Raw genomic sequence first — 11,454 nt, 5'->3', positions numbered from 1 at the left:
TCAAAAGGAATAAGGAAGGACATTATATACTGTTAAAAGGAACCATTCACCAACAAGACATAACAATTATCAATATTTATGTACCAAATAAGGGTGCTGCGACATTCATAGAACAAACTCTCCTCAAGTTCAAGAATCAAATAGACCACAACACAATAATTATGGGTGACTTCAACACACCTCTCTCACCATTGGACAGATCCTCCAAACAAAAGTTGAATAAAGAAACTATAGAACTCAATATCACAATCAATAACCTAGACTTAACTGACATATATAGAATATATCAACCATCATCAAGTGGATATACTTTTTTCTCAGTAGCACATGGATACTTCTCAAAAATGGGCCATATATTATGCCATAGGGCAACCCTCAGTAAATATAAAGGGGTGGAGATAATACCATGCATTTTATCTGATCATAATGGAATGAAACTGGAAATCAATGATAAAAGAAGGAAGGAAAAATCCTACATCACATGGAAAATGAACAATATGTTACTGAATGATCAATGGGTTACAGAAGACATAAAGGAGGAAATCAAAAAATTCTTAGAGATAAATGAAAATACAGACACAACATATCAGAATCTATGGGACACAATGAAAACAGTTTTAAGAGGGAAATTCATCGCCTGGAGGTCATTCCTCAAAAAAAGAAAAAACCAACAAATAAATGAGCTCACACTTCATCTCAAAGCCCTAGAAATGGAAGAGCAAAACAACAGCAAATGTAGCAGAAAGCAAGAAATAATTAAAATCAGAGTTGAAATCAATGAAATTGAAACAAAAGAAACTATTGAAAAAATTGACAAAACTAAAAGTTGGTTCTTCGAAAAAATAAATAAGATCGACAGACCCTTAGCCATGCTAACGAAGAGAAGAAGAGAGAGAACTCAAATTACTAACATACGGGATGAAAAAGGCAGTATCACAACAGATGCTACAGAAATACAGAAGACAATTAGAAATTATTTTGAAAACCTATATTCCAATAAAATAGAAGATAGTGAAGACATCGATAAATTTCTTAAGTCATATGATTTGCCCAGACTGAGTCAGGATACACACAATTTGAACAGACCAATATCAATGGATGAAATAGAAGAAGCAATCAAAAGACTACCAACCAAGAAAAGCCCTGGACCGGATGGGTATACAGTGGAGTTTTACAAAACCTTTAAAGAAGAATTAATACCAATACTTTTCAAGTTATTTCAGGAAATAGAAAAAAAGGGAGCTCTTCCAAATTCATTATATGAGGCCAACATCACCCTGATTCCAAAACTAGACAAAGACACCTCAAAGAAAGAAAACTACAGACTAATATCTCTAATGAACCTAGATGCAAAAATCCTCAATAAAATTCTGGTGAATCGGATACAAAAACACATCAAAAAAATTGTGCACCATGATCAAGTAGGATTCATCCCTGGGATGCAAGGATGGTTCAATATACGGAAATCAATAAATGTTATTTACCACATCAATAGACTCAAAGATAAGAACCATATGATCATCTCGATAGACGCAGAAAAAGCATTCGACAAAGTACAGCATCCCTTTATGTTCAAAACATTAGAAAAACTAGGGATAACAGGAACTTACCTCAACATTGTAAAAGCTATCTATGCTAAACCTCAGGCTAGCATCATTCTGAATGGAGAAAAATTGAAGGCATTCCCTCTAAAATCTGGAACAAGACAGGGATGCCCTCTATCACCACTTCTATTCAATATAGTTCTCAAAACACTGGCCAGAGCAATTAGACAGACGAAAGAAATTAAAGGCATAAAAATAGGAAAAGAAGAACTTAAATTATCACTATTTGCGGTAGACATGATTCTATACCTAGAAGACCCAAAAGGGTCTACAAAGAAACTACTAGAACTAATAAATGAATTCAGCAAAGTGGCAGGATATAAAATCAACACGCATAAATCAAAGGCATTTCTGTATATCAGCAACAAAACTTCTGAAACGGAAATGAGGAAAAACACCCCATTCACAATATCCTCAAAAAAAATAAAATACTTGGGAATCAACCTAACAAAAGAGGTGAAAGACTTATACAATGAAAACTACAGAACCCTAAAGAGAGAAATAGAAGAAGATCTTAGAAGATGGAAAAATATACCCTGTTCATGGATAGGCAGAACTAACATCATCAAAATGGCGATATTACAAAAGTTCTCTATAGGTTTAATGCAATGCCAATCAAAATCCCAATGGCATTTCTTGTAGAAATAGATAAAGCAATCATGAAATTCATATGGAAAAATAAAAGACCCAGAATAGCAAAAGCAACTCTAAGCAGGAAGTGTGAATCAGGCGGCATAGCGATACCAGATTTCAAACTATACTGCAAAGCAATAGTAACAAAAACAGCATGGTACTGGTACCAAAACAGGCGGGTGGACCAGTGGTACAGAATAGAGGACACAGAGACTAATCCACAAAATTACAACTATCTTATATTTGATAAAGGGGCTAAAAGCATGCAATGGAGGAAGGATAGCATCTTCAACAAATGGTGCTGGGAAAACTGGAAATCTATATGCAACAAAATGAAACTGAATCCCCTTCTCTCACCATGCACAAAAGTTAACTCAAAATGGATCAAGGAGCTTGATATCAAATCAGAGACTCTGCGTCTGATAGAAGAAAAAGTTGGCTCCGATCTACATATTGTGGGGTCGGGCTCCAAATTCCTTAATAGGATATCCATAGCACAGAGTTAATAACAAGAATCAACAAATGGGACTTACTTAAATTAAAAAGTTTTTTCTCAACAAGAGAAACAATAAGAGAGGTAAATAGGGAGCCTACATTATGGGAACTAATTTTTACTCCTCACACTTCAGATAGAGCCCTAATATCCAGAGTATACAAAGAACTCAAAAAATTAAACAATAAGATAACAAATAACCCAATCAACAAATGGGCCAAGGACCTGAACAAACACTTCTCAGAGGAGGACATACAATCAATCAACAAGTACATGAAAAAATGCTCACCATCTCTAGCACTCAGAGAAATGCAAATCAAAACCACCCTAAGATACCATCTCACTCCAGTAAGATTGGCAGCCATTATGAAGTCAAACAACAACAAGTGCTGGCGAGGATGTGGGGAAAAGGGTACACTTGTACATTGCTGGTGGGACTGCAAATTGGTGCAGCCAATTTGGAAAGCAGTATGGAGATTCCTGGGAAAGCTGGGAATGGAACCACCATTTGACCCAGCTATTCCCCTTCTTGGACTATTCCCTGAAGACCTTAAAAGAGCATACTACAGGGATACTGCTACATCGATGTTCATAGCAGCACAATTCACAATAGCTAGACTGTGGAACCAACCCAGATGCCCTTCAATAGATGAATGGATAAAAAAATGTGGCATTTATACACAATGGAGAATTACTCTGCACTAAAAAATGACAAAATCATGGCATTTGCAGGGAAATGGATGGCATTAGAGCAGATTATGCTAAGTGAAGCTAGCCAATCCCTAAAAAACCAATGCCAAATATCATCTTTGATATAAGGAGAGCAACTAAGAACAGAATAGGGAGGAAGAACATGAGAAGAAGTTCACCATTAAACAGGGTCGAGAGCGGGGAGGGAAAGAGAGAGAGAAGGGAAATTGCATGGTAAAGGAAGGAGACCCTCATTGTTATACAAAATTACATATAAGAGGAAGTGAGGGGAAAGGGGGAAAAAAACAAGAGAGAGAAATGAATTACAGTAGATGGGGTAGAGAGAGAAGATGGGAGGGGAGGGAAGGGAGGGGAGGGGAGGGGAGGGGAGGGGGAATAGTAGAGGATAGGAAGGGCAGCAGAATACAACAGACACTAGTATGGCAGTATGTAAAAAAGTGGATGTGGAACCAATGTGAATCTGCAATATGTATACGGGGTAAAAATGGGAGTTCATAATCTGTTTGAATCAAATGTATGAAATATGATATGTCAAGAGCTTTGTAATGTTTTGAACAACTAATAATAAAAAATAAAATACAGAAAAAATTTTTAAAAAAAATTAGAAAGCTTGGCAGATGTGGTGGGGCATACCTGTGATCCCACCCACTTGGTAAGACTGAGGCTGAGGCTGGAGGAACAGGAGTTTGAGCCTAGCCTGGCAAGACCCAGGTCTAGAAAATGAATAAACTAATAGAAATAGAAGCTTATCAGCAAGAAAGATTCTTGATCACCATTTTGACAGTGTTACAGCTACATTTTCACAGTATATGTTCATAAACTTTAATTACTAGAATTAAAAGAGAGCTGCACATATGGTAAGACTATCTTAAAATGTAAAGTGACAGATGTCTATAAATATTAAAGTTGTGTAATTATCAGTATAGTTCATTAATTATCTGTCATTGGGCCTTAAAAATAGGAATGATATTTATTCACAAACATTCAGCCATTTAATGAATAGGAACTTGTATGAGGAAAATAAGATATAACAAACAGAGGCCTTTTGAGAGTATTATTTTATTTTTTAATAATCACACGATCAGAAGTATTGTGCTTTAATTATTTTTTAAATATTTATTTTTTAATTGCAGGTGAACACAATATCTTTATTGCATTTTTATGTGGTGCTGAGGTTTAAACCCATGTGTGCTAGGCAAGCACTCTACCACTGAGCCACAATCCCAGCCCCTTGTGTGTTTTAATACACTCTTTTTTAAAATTTTTTTTTAGTTGTTGATTGACCTTTATTTATTTACTTATATGTGGTACTGGGAATCGAACCCAGTGCCTCACACATGCTAGGCAAGCGCTCTACCAACTTAGCCACACCCCCAGCCCCTTAATGCACTTTCATAGTGGTGAATATTGTAAACCAGAGCTTAATTTGTATTTAAGCATGCTTAATTTTCTTCTTTCTATAAATCAGTGCTACTAGAGTCAAATTGCCATTTTGATTCATTATGTTTTTCATTTTTTTTTTTGCCTTCTATTGTGATAATTTCTCTCTTTCTTATTTCTTGGGAGTTTCACCGCTTGTCTAGTTCCCAATTACTTGAACATTTTATTTATTTAAAGTCCAACCATCTAAAATGTGATATCATCAAAAGTCCTCTTGTTCCCTCTGATTTAATTTTTCAATTGACATTTGTTTTCTGTTCTTTCTTCAGGGTCTCATGCATTTTCTACAGCATCACTTCCTCTATTATTTCAATTATTTTTTTTTTTTTCATTTAACATCCAGATAATTCAAAAACAAAATACAAAACCAGGTCCTGGGAATTATATTACAAACACCTGCCCGCCCATCGCTCTGCTTTTCTTGACATTTTGCCAAATGTGCTTCAGATTTTTACTTTCTTAGGAAATTTTTAAAAAAAAAATAGGTTAAGGAAGTTCTTTTCCTGTTTTGGTGAAAACAAAATGCTATCATGAAGTGACACTGAATGTTAGCAAGTGCTATTGCTGTCTTTTCCAGATTGTTCTCATCTTTTCTCTTTTAATATGTTAATTTAACAAACAATGTGAACAGTTTTAAATTTTAAACTGTATTTGCACTCCAAAATAAATGCAATTTGTTCATAGTGTATTCTTTGATTCATATACTGCTGAGACTACAATTGCTAAAATTTATTTAGGATTTTTGTAACTATATGCATAAATGAGATTGATACATACATACATACCTACATACTTTATTTTTTTTTGGGGGGGGAAGTATTGGGGATTAAACCCAGGGATGCTCTACCATTGAGCTACCCATCCCCCAGCCCTTCATCCCCCAGCCCTTTCTATTTCTTAGTGACAAGGTCTCACTCAATTGCCCAGGCTGCCCCCAAACTTGCAATCCTCCTGCCTCAGCCTCCCAAATTGCAGGGATTATAGATGTGTGCCAATGCACCTAGCATTATGATTTTTCATTTTCATACTGTTCTAGTCAAGATGGTATTAGTTCATGAAATGGGAAACATTTCTTCTCTTTCTATTTAAAAGAGTTTTTAGATTATCCAGAAAAAATCATTTGTTATACACTTAAACCTTGTAGAATTAAATTTTTTCATGGATTGATTTTTAACTACAGGTAAAATCCTTCTATAATTATTGATATACAGATTTTCTACTTCCTATCAAGCCCCTTTTGATAAGTTGTAATCATTTTAGTGAACTGTCCATTTTATCTTTTTTCCATTTATTATCATTAAGTTGTGAGTAGGATTCTTTTATGGTTTTCAAAACCTTTACTCCCTCTTTGGCAAGGACATATTTTAGTCCTAGAATTTATCTCATTTTAATGCTTTATCACATTCATTTTCCTGTTCCATCTTGCTTGCTAGCCTTACCATTTTATTGGTTTGTGCAGTGATTCATCTCTGGTCTATATTTTTTTTTCTTTGTTTTCTGTTACTCCAACTTATGTTTCCTACTAATTCTTTATATCTACTATTTTGTGATTTACTGTGTTGATTTTTTATTTCATTAGTTTTCAATCTTTTCTTTTGGGGGAGGGTACTAGGGACGGAACCTAGAGGCACTTTACCACTGAGCTACATTTCCAGGTCTTTTTACTTTTTTATTTATTTATTTATTTTTTTTTATTATTATTATTATTATTTTTAGTTTTCAGTGGACACAACATCTTTATTTTATTTTATTTTTATGTGGTGCTGAGGATCGAACCCAGCTCCTCACGCATGCCAGGCGAGCGCGCTACCGCTTGAGCCACCTCCCCAGCCCCTACTTTTTTATTTTGAGACAGGGTGTTGCTAACTTGCCCACCCGGCCTCCAACTTTTGATCCTCTTGCCTCAGCCTCCAGAGTTTCTGGGATTACAGGTGTATGCCACCATGACCAGAAGTTTTCAATAATATATAAGTATCTCTGATTGTAAATTTCCCACTTACTCACTTTAAATGATCTCCACACATTTTTTTTACTATCTTTATTTTTATTTATTTATTTATTTTTTATTGGTTGTTCAAAATCTCCACACATTTTACAAGTATTATATTCATGATAGTTCAGTTACACACTTGCTTTCTAAATGAAAACACATATTGGGGTTGTGATTTAAAAAAAAAAAAAAAAAGCTGTGATCTGCCTCCAGGATGAATTATTAAATCATTCAGAGTAGAGATGACGATAGTTCTTGACAGGTTATTGGGAGGATTAAATTGTTGTTGTTAGTTTTTAGAAGTATCTTTTAACTTTCAGAAATAAAAAACATCTATTATTAATTTCATATCAATTACTGCAGTAAGAGAATATAACCAATACAATAAAAATGTTTTGATCCCTACCTAATTTTAATGTCAATTTTTACAGAAATAGAAAAAATACTTAAATATATATGGAACCACTAAAGACCCCAAATAATCTCTTTGCTCCCTGTTGCAATGTCCTGAGGTGCTTTCCTCCACCACAACTTTCTGCCATGATGTTCTGCCTTACTTGGAGCCCAGAGCTATGGAGTGGTCTGTATATGGACTGAGAACTCTGAAATCATGCTCAGTAGGAAGAGTAACATCCTTCAAGCAGGGCAGCAACACAGACTCTCCTTCAGGTGGTTCCAGGTGCTTATGTGGGTCTTGCTTGCTATGTAGCTCAGGGTGGCCTTGAACCCTTGGACTCAAGAGATCCTCCCACCTCAGGCTCTGGAGTAGTTGGGATTACTGGCACACACACAGTAGCTCCAGGTTAAAATTTACCTACATTGAAATGCACCAATGTGAGCTGTATAATTTTGACAGATGAATGCACCAATCCTCATGAAGGTAGGGACAATAAACTCCAAAAAAAGGACCCTAAATAGTCAAAGAAATCTTAAGTTAAAAAACAAAGATAGAGGCATCATATGACTTGACTTCAAATATATTATAAAGTAATTATAATCAAAACAGCAAAGTGCCAATGGAACAAGATTAGAAGCCCAGAAATAAACCCAGAGATTTGTTTTTTGTCTTTGTTTTTCATTCTTGTTGTAAAGGGGAGCTTTATAACTGAGCTACATCCTCAGCCATTATTATTATTATTATTATTATTATTATTATTATTATTATTATTTCGAGACAGGGTGTCACTAAGTTGCTTTAGGGCCTTGCTAAATTGCTGAGGCTAGCCTCAAACCCACAATCCTTCTGCTTCAGCTTCCCAAATTGCTAGGATTACAGGTGCATACCACCATGCCCGGTTCCAATCCAGGCCTTTTTTTTTTTTTTAAAGAGAGAGAGAGAGAGCAAGAGAGAGAATTTTTTTTTAATATTTATTTTTTAGTTTTCGGTGGACACAACATCTTTGTATGTGGTGCTGAGGATCAAACCCGGGCTGCACACATGCCAGGCAAGTGCGCTACCACTTGAGCCACATCCCCAGCCCTCCAGGCATTTTTTGATCTATGTATTTTTGGCAAGGGTGGCAAGAATACATAATGAGGGAGAAGACAATCTCTTCATTAAATAGTGCTGGGAAAACTGGTTATCCACATGCAGAGAAGTGAAACTGGACCCTTATCTCTTGCCATATACAAAAATCAACTCAAAACGGATTAAGGACTTAAATGTAAGATCTGAAACTTTAAAATTACTAGAAGAAAACATAAGGTCCACAACACTAGTATGGATAAGGATTTTTTTTTTTTTTTTAGCTATGACTCCAAACTGGGGATGTGGCTCAGTGGTAAAGCCCCCCTGGATTCAATCCCCAGTACCAAAAAATAAAAGGTAGAACTACTAACATGTTGGATTTATCCCCACTGTCTTAATTTTGTGCTACTTTCCATGCTTTTCTTTGCTGCTTATTCTCCTTTCCCATCTCATAGTAAATTAACCCTTTCCATCATCCCTCCCTTTTATTTTCAACTCACTTTAAAGTTGTTTTTTCACTTTTATTCTGTTAGAAATTACCCTTAAATTTTCAAGACAGACATTTGATACAAAACCAAAATTTCATTAATATTCTTACCTTCTTCCCAGACATCACCAGGATTTAAGAAGGTGTTTTTAAACTCTCATAACTTCTATAACTTCGTTATTCTTTCCAGTGTTTAGTTACAACATTGTTTTTAAACCCTCAAATCAGTCATTATTATTGTTTTTTGTTATTATTTGTCATAGTGTTTTGTAGTTTTAGCCAAACATTTATACATTTCCTTCCTTTTGATTTATTCTTGTAACTTGATCTTTCCTCCTGAGAGCAATTTTCTTCTCCCTAAAGAGTAAAATTAAATAGTTATTTCCACGTAAGAGTCTGTTAAGGTAAACACATTCTCTAGGTATTTCCAAGCCAAGAAATGAACATAAATCAGTGTTCTTGGGCTGGGACCATGGTTTTTTCCTCATGTTTTTCACTGAGCCTAATGCCTTTCAAGGGTTTCAGATTTATGTGGGGCATCTCACTTCCTACCTCCTGTCAACCATAGGCCCCAAATCCTAACTCTTGGACCTGCATGAAATTTAAAACCCATTTCCCTGTACTCTGAGGGATACTTGGGGCTCCCCCTTCAGACCATGTGCACATAACTTCAGCTTTCAGTTCTAGAGAGTTCTCTGGGTAATGCTTTCTTGAACAGTCAGGTCTACATTTGAGAAAATATTTGATCTATTTTTACCAGCATTTGTACAAATGCTTTCAAGGAGGGTTTGCAATATATTAGGTCCACAGTGCTTCCAAGGCACGAGGTTTAGATCTACAAGTTCCCCTCGAAAATTTTACTTTCTGGATTAGATCATTTTTAGATCAAGGATCCCTCTGTGACATAACCATATATAATTTTTCTCTCTCCCGAAAGTCTTCAGTAAATACAAAAATACATTATGTTAAATAGAATCTTTTTTTTTAAAGAGAGAGAGAGAGTGAGAATTTTTTTTTTTAATGTTTATTTTTAGTTTTCGGCGGACACAACATCTTTGTTTGTATGTGATGCTGAGGATCGAACCCGGGCCGCACGCATCCCAGGCAAGCGCGCTACAGCTTGAGCCACATCCCCAGCCCATAATCTTTTAAATAAACTATTAACACCAACTTTTACAGTGAGCCAGTATATGTCTAATTCTCTCAAAACTGGTCAAGCAGTTACTTTTTCATGGATGAGTTTCTATTGTATCTTTCCTTTTTTTTTTTTTCATACACACAATTTCAGGACAAGTCTCTTCCTGCTAATGTGAACATTTAAAATATTTACTGATTCATAATAGATGTTTCTGCACTAGGCCATCGGTAGTTTACAAGTATAGGTTCTGGCAAGTTCCTTTCCCAAGAACCTTATAAACCAGGTATCCTCATGTGGAATTCTACTACAAACTCCTGAACACGTTAAGTGATAAATTGCTTTTCAAAAGATCTTTAGCAATAAGTTATATACAGCGGCAGTCTCCAAAGGACTTAATTTTCTGTCAAACGTATACCCCACCACCTTGCATACACACTCACACACACAAGTTGTTGTTGTTTGTAGTTTTTAATCAAAGTATCTATAAAAGTATACTGTTGGGCCCAATTCTCCCTTTATAGCCAAGGAGCAAAAGGGATTCAGAGAGAAAGTAAAAACCAAACAGACCCAGAAACGCTCCCCTGTTGATGTGCCCCTGCAGTGATCAAAATAAAGAGAAGAATTAAGTCAACAAACCCAGCATTCTCGAAATGTGGGGTAGCTCACAGAAAAGTTGCCTTACAAAACATAGGGGATCTCCCTTCCTTTTTCCCATACTAGATAAAGCAGCCATGTGCAGAGCGGCTCCTCTGTGCTTTTATTATTGCTCTGAACAATGTGATAGATTTAAACATAGAACTTGAAGAGCACAGAGGCAAAGGTTTGTAATCCCAGCTGCTCAGGAGGCTGAGACAGGAGGATCTCCAGACAACCTCAGCAATCACAAGGCGCTAAGCAACTCATTGAGGCCCTGTCTCTAAAATAGGGCTGGCCATGTGGTCAGTGGTTCAGTGCCCCTAAGTTCAATCCCCAGCACCCCCAAAAAATTTTTTAAAAATAAAACATAGAGTTTATCAATTACAAAGCAAGCAGGTGTAACCATGACCCATGGTTCAAGAAATAGCATGGGACAGTTGTCACAGGGCAGCTCTCAGACAAGTGTCTTTTGGCACACCTCTTTCCTCTTTCCCCAAGAGGCCACTGATCTCCTGACTTTTGAGCAATCATTTCTTTGTTCTTTAGAATCATTTTGCCTATTTGTGAACCTTACATGGAGTTTTAAGTAAAATCACAATGTTTATATTCTTTTCAGACTTGTTTCCCCCTGGGCATTGATTCACCCTCATTGTTGTGTGTCACTATGATTCATTTATTAGCCCACTTATCCTATTATTGCTCTACCATATTTTATCACAATGTCCTCCTCCAAATCCTCTGTATTTACCATTGTGCTCTCCAGTCCCTGCACCCTAGCGGGGAGCATCTGGCTCTTTAAACACTTCAGACATACTTTATGTTACTTTTGTCTTTGGCACTCAAGAGAATCTGAA

The sequence above is a fragment of the Marmota flaviventris genome, chromosome 3, assembly GCF_047511675.1.
Source record: "Marmota flaviventris isolate mMarFla1 chromosome 3, mMarFla1.hap1, whole genome shotgun sequence".
Classification (NCBI taxonomy): Eukaryota; Metazoa; Chordata; class Mammalia; order Rodentia; family Sciuridae; genus Marmota; species Marmota flaviventris.
This window is presented reverse-complemented; position numbering follows the sequence as displayed.